The sequence below is a fragment of the Portunus trituberculatus genome, chromosome 26 (assembly GCF_017591435.1).
Source record: "Portunus trituberculatus isolate SZX2019 chromosome 26, ASM1759143v1, whole genome shotgun sequence".
Taxonomy (NCBI): Eukaryota; Metazoa; Arthropoda; class Malacostraca; order Decapoda; family Portunidae; genus Portunus; species Portunus trituberculatus.
The window spans coordinates 4,827,053-4,838,707 of record NC_059280.1 but is presented as its reverse complement, the minus strand read 5'-3'; the positions used below and the strand labels follow the sequence as shown (position 1 = coordinate 4,838,707).

The window sequence follows — 11,655 nt, the reverse complement described above, 5'->3', positions numbered from 1 at the left end:
ACAGACCAACAACAGTCCTTTGAGCATTTTGTACATGATTGTAACGATTTGAAGACTTGTAGAATTGCCTTTATAACCAGAGTGTGTTAAGACGACAATTATTCTCTTCCTTGGTACTGCACGTAGCTACAGTACTGTAGTGTAGGATTTGCAGCAGTGTTTCCCAGAGAGAAAAACAGTCTACTACCAGCCACTCTCTCTCTCTCTCTCTCTCTCTCTCTCTCTCTCTCTCTCTCTCTCTGAATTGTTCATGTTTCCTAAGTAATGCAAATCTGTGGTTGGATGAGGTAGCACGTTGCGTTTCATTTCTCATCACAAGAATTTAATAACGTACGAGTCTCATGCAATCATCACCTTTTTTTTTCTCTCTGTGAGCGTCCTTATTCCACTCTTTTTCTTATTTTGATTTCCACATATATTTTAATAGGTTTTGAAATGGTGCTTTCACATATAGCGAATAATATATAGGGTGATGTGATTCAACTGATCATTTTGAGGGTAAGTTTTATAGTCTACATTGGTACCCTTGCGCTTTCTCTCACGAGGACACCTCACTCTGGCTTGTTCAGCCTTTCCTCATGGCAAACTGTGGTATCGATCGCCAAGGTCGCTTGATCTCGCAAACTCTACACATCTTCATTCTTATCTCTGTTGTATTTGTGTGCTTTGTAATATCTTAATTAGTTATATACCTTGAAATAACACTGGCTCTGTATTATAAACATAAAGTCATGTTAAAGAAAGTACGCTAAGAAGTTTATGAATTCAGGTTGCCTCCCTCAAGGTTCACCACATTGCTACAAGAACCAAATAGATAGATAGATAGATGTTTGTTAACCACTAAATCGCACCACATAAGCAATTTTATGTTGGCAAAGGACATGCGGTCCATGGTATCATATTGCAAATAGATAATAAGTTGGTCCTACTGTCACTATCAGACATAAGATCAGACACTGACTGAAACAAATGAAAGAAATAACTAAGTAACCAAAAAAAAACAGCAAAGCAGAAATTAAAAAGAAGAAAACATCAAACACCAATCCTGATACAATGTTACAACACAACACAATGACGCACACTATGTTCTCCATGTACATGTTGTCAAACACACTCTGACAAACCTAAAAAACTATAACAAGGAAAACATAAACTTATAAAAACTGTACTGTCATTACAAACACACATAAAGATCATAACACCGGAACGGATAAAGACACAGAGGCAACATAACAGTGACACAAACTGACACACAAAATTCCAAAGTAACACTTACACACAAAAACTAATTTATTAAATCAAAAGAAGTACAAACAATTAATTTGGCAAGCAGTTACTTGTACACCCCTAAAGAGTCATGATCAGCCTTACAAGCAAGTTCATTGGAAAGTGTGCCAAATAGATATTGTAAGGAGATAATGCCACAGTAGTCCCTGATGTGGCGGGTTTGTGGACACGCCTCCACTACTTGCCTTTCTGACTGCACGAGGCCACACACACACAGATATGCTCTTCCAGCAGGAGACGACCACGCCCTCTTCTGTTCCCCCGACTAGTTTCAATGATAATCTGAACTTGTGAAGAACATTCTCCACAAGTCATTTATTGCATGTCTTTCTCAGTAAATGTCATGTAACTCAAGATATGGATGAATTTCCTTGTATGTGTTGCATCTTGAGGTGTTAGCATTGTTACTGGCGTGGTGAACATTTCCTAGTGAAAGAGACATGTGTGGAATATTGTGGTGCCTCATACGTTGAATAGTTGTACCGACATTGGTGTTGAGGGAAATAACAGATCATATTGTACATGCCAATGGGTCGTCAATCACAACATTCCTTTCAGTCCACATCTGTTGGAAGAATTTTTGTTGTCTGAACTTAAGTAAATCTGGCAGCGATGGGTAACCAAGCTCAACATAACAGATGAGGCTAGGCGTCGTTTTCCTGACTCCCAACATTTCTTTCATTGGTCAGTTATACAGTTTGACTACAGGCTTTACATCTGCACCGACCCAAGACTCATACCCAAACAACCTCTACTACCCAGGAATCCCATCAACAAAGCAAACGCATCAGCCACTTTAGCGGCAGACATAAGATCACTCTCTCCCCGTTCTTCCACATGTCTCAGAATATTAAAGGGTAACTTGTTCTTCCATTCTTCCAGGACCATTAGATTGAGCAACTCCGAAAAGGTGGTAATGTTAAGGGCGGCAAACCATTTCTTAAATTGTCTTAGTTTCTCACTAGCAAATTCAACATAGGTGTGAGACTCTGGTTTCACATACTTTCGGAACTGTTGTCTGTATCCGTCAGAAGTGATAGAGTAAGCGTCTAGAATGTTACCTTTGATCTCTTCATATTCTACCTCATCACTAAGGCCGTTGTATACCCTATAAGCTTTTCCTACTAGCTTAGGGACAAGGAGAGACACCCACTGATCCTTGGGCCATTTATTCCTATTAGCAATGCTCTCAAAGCGCGAAATGACCCGTCAACATCAGATTCATCAAAAGGGGGAACTAGCGGAGCAGCTGTAGCGGGATTAAAGCTTGCTAACTTTTTCTTTATATCTATTTCTTCCCCTCTAAACTTAGCGTCATTTCGTAGGGCTAACTCCTGAATTTCTAACTCTTTCTCCTGCCTTTTAAGTTGTAACTGAGATTCTTTCTCTTTATCTTTTTTTTCTGCCTGTAGTTGCATTTTTTTCGCTTCTTTTTCTGCCTGTAGTTGCATTTGTTTTTCATGCATCCGGTATTCTAGTTTAAGCTTCTCAATTTCCCATTGACTTATCCTACTCTTATCCTGTTCTTCCTGGGGACTGTGTATTAAAATCCTCGTAGAGGCTGACATGGGAGTTAACTTTTCTATGGCATTTCCTAGCAACTGACCTTCTTGCACTAGTTGTTCAACAACTACATTCTTAATGACCTCCTTAGTCATCTGAGACGTGATGGGAACATCAAAATGTTTAGCGATGGTCTTCCATTGGTCCTTTTTTATATTACCACCTTTAAGTTGTTCCAGAGAAGGGTCGGCACAAAAATCTTCAACGTTAAACTGAGCGGAAGCCATATTAAATATATTAAATAGATGTTAAACAAACAACAACAAAAAGATTATAAGCGAATTACTTAAGTGAGGAACTTGGCAGAGTGATAATAAAGGCAACCTTAGAAATTACCTAGATTATACTTAAGTAAACACTTATGAGTACAATCACTAATGAGGGGTAAACTAGAGAATTACGGCATTAAGAGGGATCCGGATTACTCTAGTTACGAGACTTGAGAGTGAGGAGCGAATTGTACTGGAACTTGTTATTGATAAGGAGGCGGATTAGTCTGAGAGACTAGTTAAAATGGCCGATTCTAACTAGCGAGAAAAATGATCCGCGAAGTGAGGGCATTGAGGGTTCGCATGAACATATGATGATCCCAACACTTGGATAACACTTATTACACACCTGCCTATGTGCAAAAATAGAGATAAGTGCTATCGGTGAACACGCCTTTCTACCTGGTTTCCTGCTCTACCACTGCTATGCGATACCAATGAAAGTCACGAAGCACGTTTAACCCAAAAGGAGCCACTTGATCGCACAAAGGTAAATTTAAACCACACGCAGAGTAAGTCACAGAAAAACCACATCAAAGTCACAACACCACAGAAACACAAGAAAAAATAATGTAATCACAGAAAAAAAATCACTGGAAAAATGGAACACTGAACAAGGGTTATACTCGTAATGGTCCTGTCACGGTCGCCAATTGTTACGTTCACCGGTTAAACTGGTAAGATTGGCATCGGGGATCCGGTAAACAATAACAATAAAAAAAAACACTGCAGGTTCAACTGGTGAGGAAATGCAAAGGGGGCACTTTAAAAAGCTATTTTAATAACCCATAATGAAACTGACATACACATAGATATAACATGAAACATATGAAACTGACATACACATATACATATAACACAGAAATAAATACAACAATAAAGAACCCAACTTAATACCTAACAATAATACTAATCTTATATGGAGGCAATGTGGAAAAAACGGACGAGGGGAAGTGATACTTATGACGTGTCGCAGTGGTGAAGTGCTGGGTGATGGTGAAACCCACGGTAGTCCAAGAGGCGTTGTGTTCACTGGTTGAGGCCTGGACCTCAACTCACTTTCCAGAAAGCCGAGCTTGCTTTAACACTTCCGCTGGAGTCGAATGGGGCCGCGTGAATCCAACTTCGGGACAGTAGCGGGGCTTCATGAGACGGTGACGTGGAGGGTTCATGAGACGGTGGCGTGGAAGGTTCACGAGACGGTGACGTGGAAGGGGAGGCGGAGAGGTGGCGAACGAGGTAACAAGCGGAGGAGGGGATGGTAGTGGAGTATGTTACGGGCGGGCCGCAACAAATGGTACAAGGTGAAAGAGGCCCCGATGTATGAGAGGTGGTACGATGGAAGCATGGGTGGTGATCTTCTCTTCAAAGCTAAGGCACAGTGTATGGATGTGAATGCAAGGAGTTACAGGTGGTCTGAGTCCCGCAGCAAAGTGTGCCAGATGTGTGACTCGGGAGAGGACGAGACGGTGGAGCATGTGATGCTGGAGTGTGTAAAGTATGAAATGATGCAAGTGGTATTGACTGAGTTAGGGCATAATAGGAACGAAAGATTGGAAAAGACGGGGAGGGAGTGGATGGTGGTGCTGCTGGGACTGAGTAAAGAAACGAATGAAAGGATGATTGAGGCGGTGAAGGAGTTTCTGGAGAGAATGTGGCGTGCCAGATGTACAGACGGTTAGAGCAAAGGACCCTGTTTCCCTTTTCTTCTTTTTTTTTCCTATTTTTTTCTGTGTGCCCTTTTTTGTCGTCTACAGGAGCTGCCGATCCAAAGGCCCGGCTCAGGAGTGATCCCGAGTCGCCTGTAGTATCAAGATCAAGATTAAGATCTCTGGATCGATTTCGAGCCACCTGTAGCATTAAGATCAAGATTCAAGATCAAGATCAAGCCACATTGCACAAAGCACAGTGCAGTTGTGGCAGGGGCCGGCAGGACGCGCTGGGACATATCCTCTTCACCGACCCACATAAATACAAGGACGCCATATACTCGTACAAGAGGTGGACACAGCGGGAAAAGAAGAAAAAAGAACTTCAACATTAGCGGAACAAAGAACGAGAAGAAGTAAGGAGCTGCCGTTGCAAAGGCGAAAGCTCCGCACCTACATCTACATCTGCAGTGCAACAGTGTGAATCAATCAGGCTTTCAAGACACTCAACCTCTCCAGCAGGACCTTGCTACCACACCGTGTGGCACTCCTCCACTCACTGTCTGCAATTCACCCTCACAGGCCAACACTGACTGACCTCCTGGGTGGCTGCACAAATACCAATCAGGCTTTCAAGACACTCACCTCACCAGGACCTTCCTACACAAAACAAATCAACTCCACCGCATATAGCCTGACCACACCACCTCCTTGGGGCACTAGAGGCTGTGACACACAGCCTGCACGGCCCCAACAAACCCCCAAGAAGAAGTGTGAGGAGGTGACTGGTGGTGAGTACTGCCCTGTATGTGTGTGTCTTTAGATAGTTTGTTGGCTGTTGAGGCCAGCAAACATAGACAGTTGTGCCTGGGCCCGTATTTATAAAACTTTCGTTAGCGCGACATAAGTCATGACATAAGCGATCGTAGCTATGATGCGACATAGGTGGCAAAGTTATGGCTCGGTAACCCCTCATCAATAGCTCGACTTAGCGCAGGGATGCCAACCGCAACTTAGTGGTGAAACTTATGGACTGAAACTAGTCCAGTTACGATGGTTTGAAGAAATAAACATGTCTGAGGCTTTTTTTGTATTAATAAGATTAACAATATATGAAATTGGTAAATTTCCAGTTTCACCACATTCTCTTTTCTGGACGAAATTAATTTTATCTGGTAGATTTCGGCTTGCTTTTAATTAATTTACCTCTTGTTTTTGGCGCAAATCACCCAGTTTTTTTTTTTATCACCCCCCAAACCTAACCCAACCTAACCTAACCTAACCTAACCTATCTCATGAGGTGGGTAAAAAACACTTCCCTATACGTACAGTCTTGGACACTGCACCACAGTAGGTAGAACGCCGTGATCACGTAAAAACTGCACGGATTTAGCAGAGTCCTCGAAAAACTCAGCGATAACTTTGAAGTAATGCAGTTCACAACCTGCACAGTGGGACATCTTGCCTCAAACTGAATTCAAATTCATACCGCGAGCCTCAAGGCCACCGTGATTGGTTGAATAAATTATGATTTTTTTTTCATTGGCCGCCAGTTCACTTTCAAACGGAAGTAACCAATCAGCGGAAACAATAGCTCAAACAAAACGAGTCACTAATGTTGGCCCGCACGCTAGCCGCTGCCCTGGGTCAAGCAGCTCTCGCGCCAGTCTGCCTCTGTTCTATTGACTTGGGAGTGAGATCACCAAAAATACGATTAAATCTTTTAAATTCAGTATCGCCATTACAAATAGGTTGCGCCTTATAAATATGGGATTAAAAATACTCGTAATGAGGAACTCTATCTCATGAGGTGTGTAAAAAACATCTAATGGAATGTGGTGAAACACTGGAATAATACCATATAATTTAGGTATATTTGAAGGCGAACATAATCAATAATAGTGTCTCTGCACACTGACTCCACTCCACCCGATGTAAACAAACAGCATATGACCCACGCACAAGTAGTCGCATATACTGCTACTTCGTTTTGTTGTTGGTTGCTACTGACATGATGGATGTACCATACCCACCACAGATGAGGAAACGAAGCAGCAACTGTTGTGTCGGCAAGCAAATTGCATTGTTAACTTCAACCTAGCAACCTTAAATGACCCAACATCCTAAACTAACGATGTCACTTAAGATACATTGATTTGAAGAATAATTTCCAATGACCTAACTCATCCTAAACTAACAATGTCACTTAAGATACACTAATTTGAAGAATGATTTCCAGTGTTGATATTCAAGTATGGAAGGTGTGTCTAGGGATAGAAATATTCACAATGATAAGGTGTAACAATCTGTAATGGCACTTGTAATACTGGCATTTCTTGCACAACCTTATTTAAGGTACTTAAGTAAAAGAGATATTTAGGCAAGCACAATAAGCAGCAGTGTTAATTAATAAACTAATCATTATTTCCCCCACCCCCATTTTTGGATAGGAAAGCCTACATTGCTATGCTTTATGAAAGCTAGTAGTGAAGCATTGAATATTAGTGGCCACTTTACTAATTTGATGTAGGAAGTGGTCCACCTCCCAAGCCCCTTGATGACATAGACAAGAATTTGAGTGAGTAAATCATTCCATACACACATGGATCATCTTGGTTTTGAAAAGTATTAACCATTCCACCCTTGTATATCTATATCCTCCCACATTTTAGGTGACATTAAGAGAACACACCCTTTTTTTCACTCCTTTGCTTTTATCATTTGCTGCACACCACACCACTTCTTTCATACCTCACATTCACTCTCCCTCAAACATTCAATAATGCCCACCTGCCTTCCTTTATAAACACCCTGCTTAGGTTTGGAGAAACACAGGCAAAAACTATCCATTTATTGTATTTAATGCTTCCAGGTATAAAGGACAACTTCTGCCACCTTACACATAACTAACTTTAACCCTAAACTAACAGAGTATAACTTCCAGTAACTTAACCTAATCAAATTGATGGGTCTCATTGATATGAAAAATTTCCTATGTTGATATTCAATTATGGAAGGTTGGAAATGGCAGCTTACAAGAAATGCATCCACACATGAATGTGTCTTCATGACAAGTGCACTCAGTACCTGTCTGCAACACAGTAACAGTACATTACCCTACTGCTGAAAATATCAATAAGAGCATACAAAATATCTTTAAAACTGAAGTGAAAGGACATTAACTATCTATCTATGTATAGACAAAGCCAACACCCTCTTCCAGGAGGAGGACAGCAAAAATGAGGCAACCACACACACCATATACACTTACACTGTGTATGAGGAGTATGGGGGCAGGAAAATACTTCCTGCTTGAAAGGATTGTTTACCTCTTATATAGATAGTGAGATAGATCTGCAATAAATATGCTTGTGATGGTTTAACTAACATTTGTTGTCATGTTCATAACAGTACAGATGGAAATGCTACCGCAGCACTTCCAACGCCTAACGGCTGAACCTCCTGCTGGTGCCGAGACATCTACCGTCTCAGTGGATGATGTAGCAACGGGTTGTACAGGTTGAGCACCATCTGTGAAATAAAGAAAATTAATAAAAAAAATAAAAATAAAATATATATATATATATATATATATATATATATATATATATATATATATATATATATATATATATATATATATATATATATATATATATATATATATATATATATATATATATATATATATATATATATATATATATATATATATATATATATATATATATATATATATATATATATATATATATATATATATATATATATATATATATATATATATATATATATATATATATATATATATATATATATATATATATATATATATATATATATATATATATATATATATATATATATATATATATATATATATATATATAGGTGCACCTATCTAACATTTTGTAATGAAACTACTTTTTGGGGGAAGGAAGATCTTCTTTTTTATTTTCTTAATCACCCCAAACATGTAAAACATTGATTTGCAATGAAAATGGTTACTAGATTCATTCAAAGCACATCAAAATTATCTAAATAAAAATTCTCACACATGATAATAACAATATATGAATAAATAAATAAACCAAACTTGGCTATACCTAACTTAGCTAAACCTCACCTAACCCATCTTAACAAACTGACAGGAAATTAACTAAACCTTACCAAGCATTGATGACAAGTTTGGTATGAAAATAAATAAAACCTAATGTAACCAAACTAAGCATAACTAAATCTACCTTAACAATGAACTAAATCTAATCGAACCAACTATATACTTCCCTAATCTAAACTAACTTAACTAAACCTAACCTGATTTACCTTAATGATAAATTTGGTAAAACTAATGTCTTAGCAGCTAACAATTTCCAGTGGTAAAGATACGTACCACTGTATTATAATGTAAGCAACTAGTTTGCTGAGAACTTTTTCTTTATGTCATGAGATGTAATAGCACCCTAATCTAACCCACTAAACTCACTGAGACTAAAGAGTAAATGTGCAATATGGAATGAATGAAACAAACTATCTAATATGAAAAATGTTAATGTTGCAAAACTTACCTATTGTAGTTGGAGTGTGGGGCAGGCAGAGGTCGAAGATATAGTGTCAGAAGTCACTTTTTACTAGGGTAACCACTGTCCCCCTCAAGGCGGCATCGAGCTGTCACCGTCTCCCTCTCACACCCCTGCTAGAGTTCACTTTCCTTAAGAATCCTTGCATGTCAGCCCCATATATCTTGGCTGCACGCTCTAACAGATACCTCTTATCAGTTCTGAGTCACTTAGTTCAGCCAACACGTCTCTACGATCACGAAAACTTCTCAGGTGGTGTTGTCTCTGTCCCATTGCCTCCGCCATGTTGACTTTATGATTGGACATAGCGATGCTATTCTTGCTCCCACCCAAACATAACGGGAATGCGAGTTTATGATGACCTAACGTGAGACATAAGACATGTTTCATATAAGTCATGGTGTCCGCCATCTTGTGGACTTATGTTTCCTTTATGTCGAATCATAGTTTTATAAATACGGGCCCAGTGACTGGTGGTGAGTACTGCCCTCGTGTGTGTCTTTAGATAGTTTGTTGGTTGTTGAGGCCAGCAAACATGGACAGTGGTGCCTGGTGCCTGGTGCCCTCAGTGTGACAAGAAGACTCAACTTCTCAAGGGAACAGAGTGAGGTGGTGGTGGTGGTGGTGGCAGCAGACAGCTTGTGTAGTGGAGGTCTGTGGAGCAGCTGCCGTGACACCACACCACACTGGTGTGGTGGGAGGCTGGGAGGATTGGGGTAGGGACAAGGCCAGGTTCAACCTTGGCGGCAGGGGAGTCACCAGGGTAGGAAGGGAGGGACTGCAGCCCTGGCCCCTGAGGGCCAAGATTCTTCTCCCTCAGTGAAGTAGTGGTGGTACCGCCCAGCCACCCGAGGAGGTCTGACCCCTGTGTGGCTGAGGGGGCCCACAGGGTACAGGCTGGCCATCCTGGTGGTAGGAGACAGACAGGGAGAGGGGTGAAGGAGACTAACCAGGAAGTGGAGGCTGTGGTAAATATCTTGAACAAGTCCTTCCTTTGTCATCATCAATCCCCTCCCCAAGAACACCAAGCTTGAGGAGCTTGAGGGAAAACATGGTTTTTGCTGCGGAAAAAAAGGCAATTTTTAGCAGCTCAAAAATGTAAGGAAAAATGCCAATATTTGGGAAAAGGAGGTTTTACATGTCAACTATTTGCTACATTTATGGCTGTATCTGCTACATTCAGCAAGAAACTGAGGTACTTAACCTAACATTATAATTGGCCCTAGACCTTCCCCCCTCCCCCCAACCCTTGGTTATTAGCCAAACCCTATCTTAACTTAACCTAACCTAACCTACTTTTTAAGGCCAAAACAATTATCTAACCATGGGGGCTGTGACCCCATGGACCCCATCCCACAGGGGAATTTACCGAACCTAATTTTAACTTGAATAGAGAAAATGCCAGTAAAACTTAACTATAAATTGAGTTGAAGAAAAATTGTAATTTTTAGTGAAATGCAGCACATGCTGACACAAATGTAGCAAATTGTTGGCAATGCTGCTCTCCAGCAACACAGCAATGCTTGCCGCAGCTGCAACCCTTAAAGAATGTTGAACATCTGGCATTGCTCAGTGTTGTGGAGCAAAATCAGCCTGTGATGCACACAGTAGTCAGACAGGTCCCTTGTATTTCCAGTGTAGTGGTGATAGAATAAAAAAAAGCCTGGAATCACAGTCATAGCGCTGGGCGTCCATGGTGAAAGCAGCTCAGCGACTGGTTTAGGTTGGGCAGTGTAGGAGGAAAGGGTTCAAGTGTTGTGTTTCAGCTCCACACGTGACACATTTTGTTGGTTGGCCTTGAAATGTTGTTCTGTCTCCAATGTTTGAGTTGTTAGTTCTACACTGGAATAATGTGACCGATGCTTCTCTGGTGTCATATATTTCTTCTTGGCCTCTCATCTTCTCTCTCCATTCCTCGTACATATTCACACTATGGTCTGACCAGTTTATGAAGATCACTTAGGCGTTGGCTTTTTCAGGGATTTCCCAGCCTGTGACGCTGCCAAACTTTGTGCTGAGCAATGGAGGAGGTAGAAGACACCTACCGAAACAATAACTTACTCCCAGTGAGATCTAATAGCACTAGATCAGGAGGTGCTGTGAACCTTCCATTAAAGCTAGTTGTGATCTCGTTGAATGTTTCCCTTTGTGTCTCACAATTCAAGGGGGTAGTCACAGCCTACCCTCTAAAGACAGCTCTCCTTCTTCACACAAAACTACATGCACTTACCACACATACACCCTTCACTCCAAATCAAAATTTAAAAGAAAAATGGGACCCGAAATAAACAACGCCTCGGAGTCCCC

The 11,655-nt window shown here is 40.6% G+C and overlaps 1 protein-coding gene across 2 annotated transcripts in view; it reads left to right on the top strand.

Moving 5' to 3' along the window:
* Positions 1-5,013: 5,013 nt before the first annotated feature.
* Positions 5,014-11,655, top strand: part of LOC123509092 (gastrula zinc finger protein XlCGF57.1-like) — a 40,798-nt gene continuing 34,156 nt past the window's right edge. For both annotated transcript variants that reach the window (XM_045263226.1, XM_045263227.1), the window contains exon 1: positions 5,014-5,559. The gene's annotated coding sequence lies outside the window, so the exon portion shown is untranslated. The remainder of the gene's footprint in view (positions 5,560-11,655) is intronic.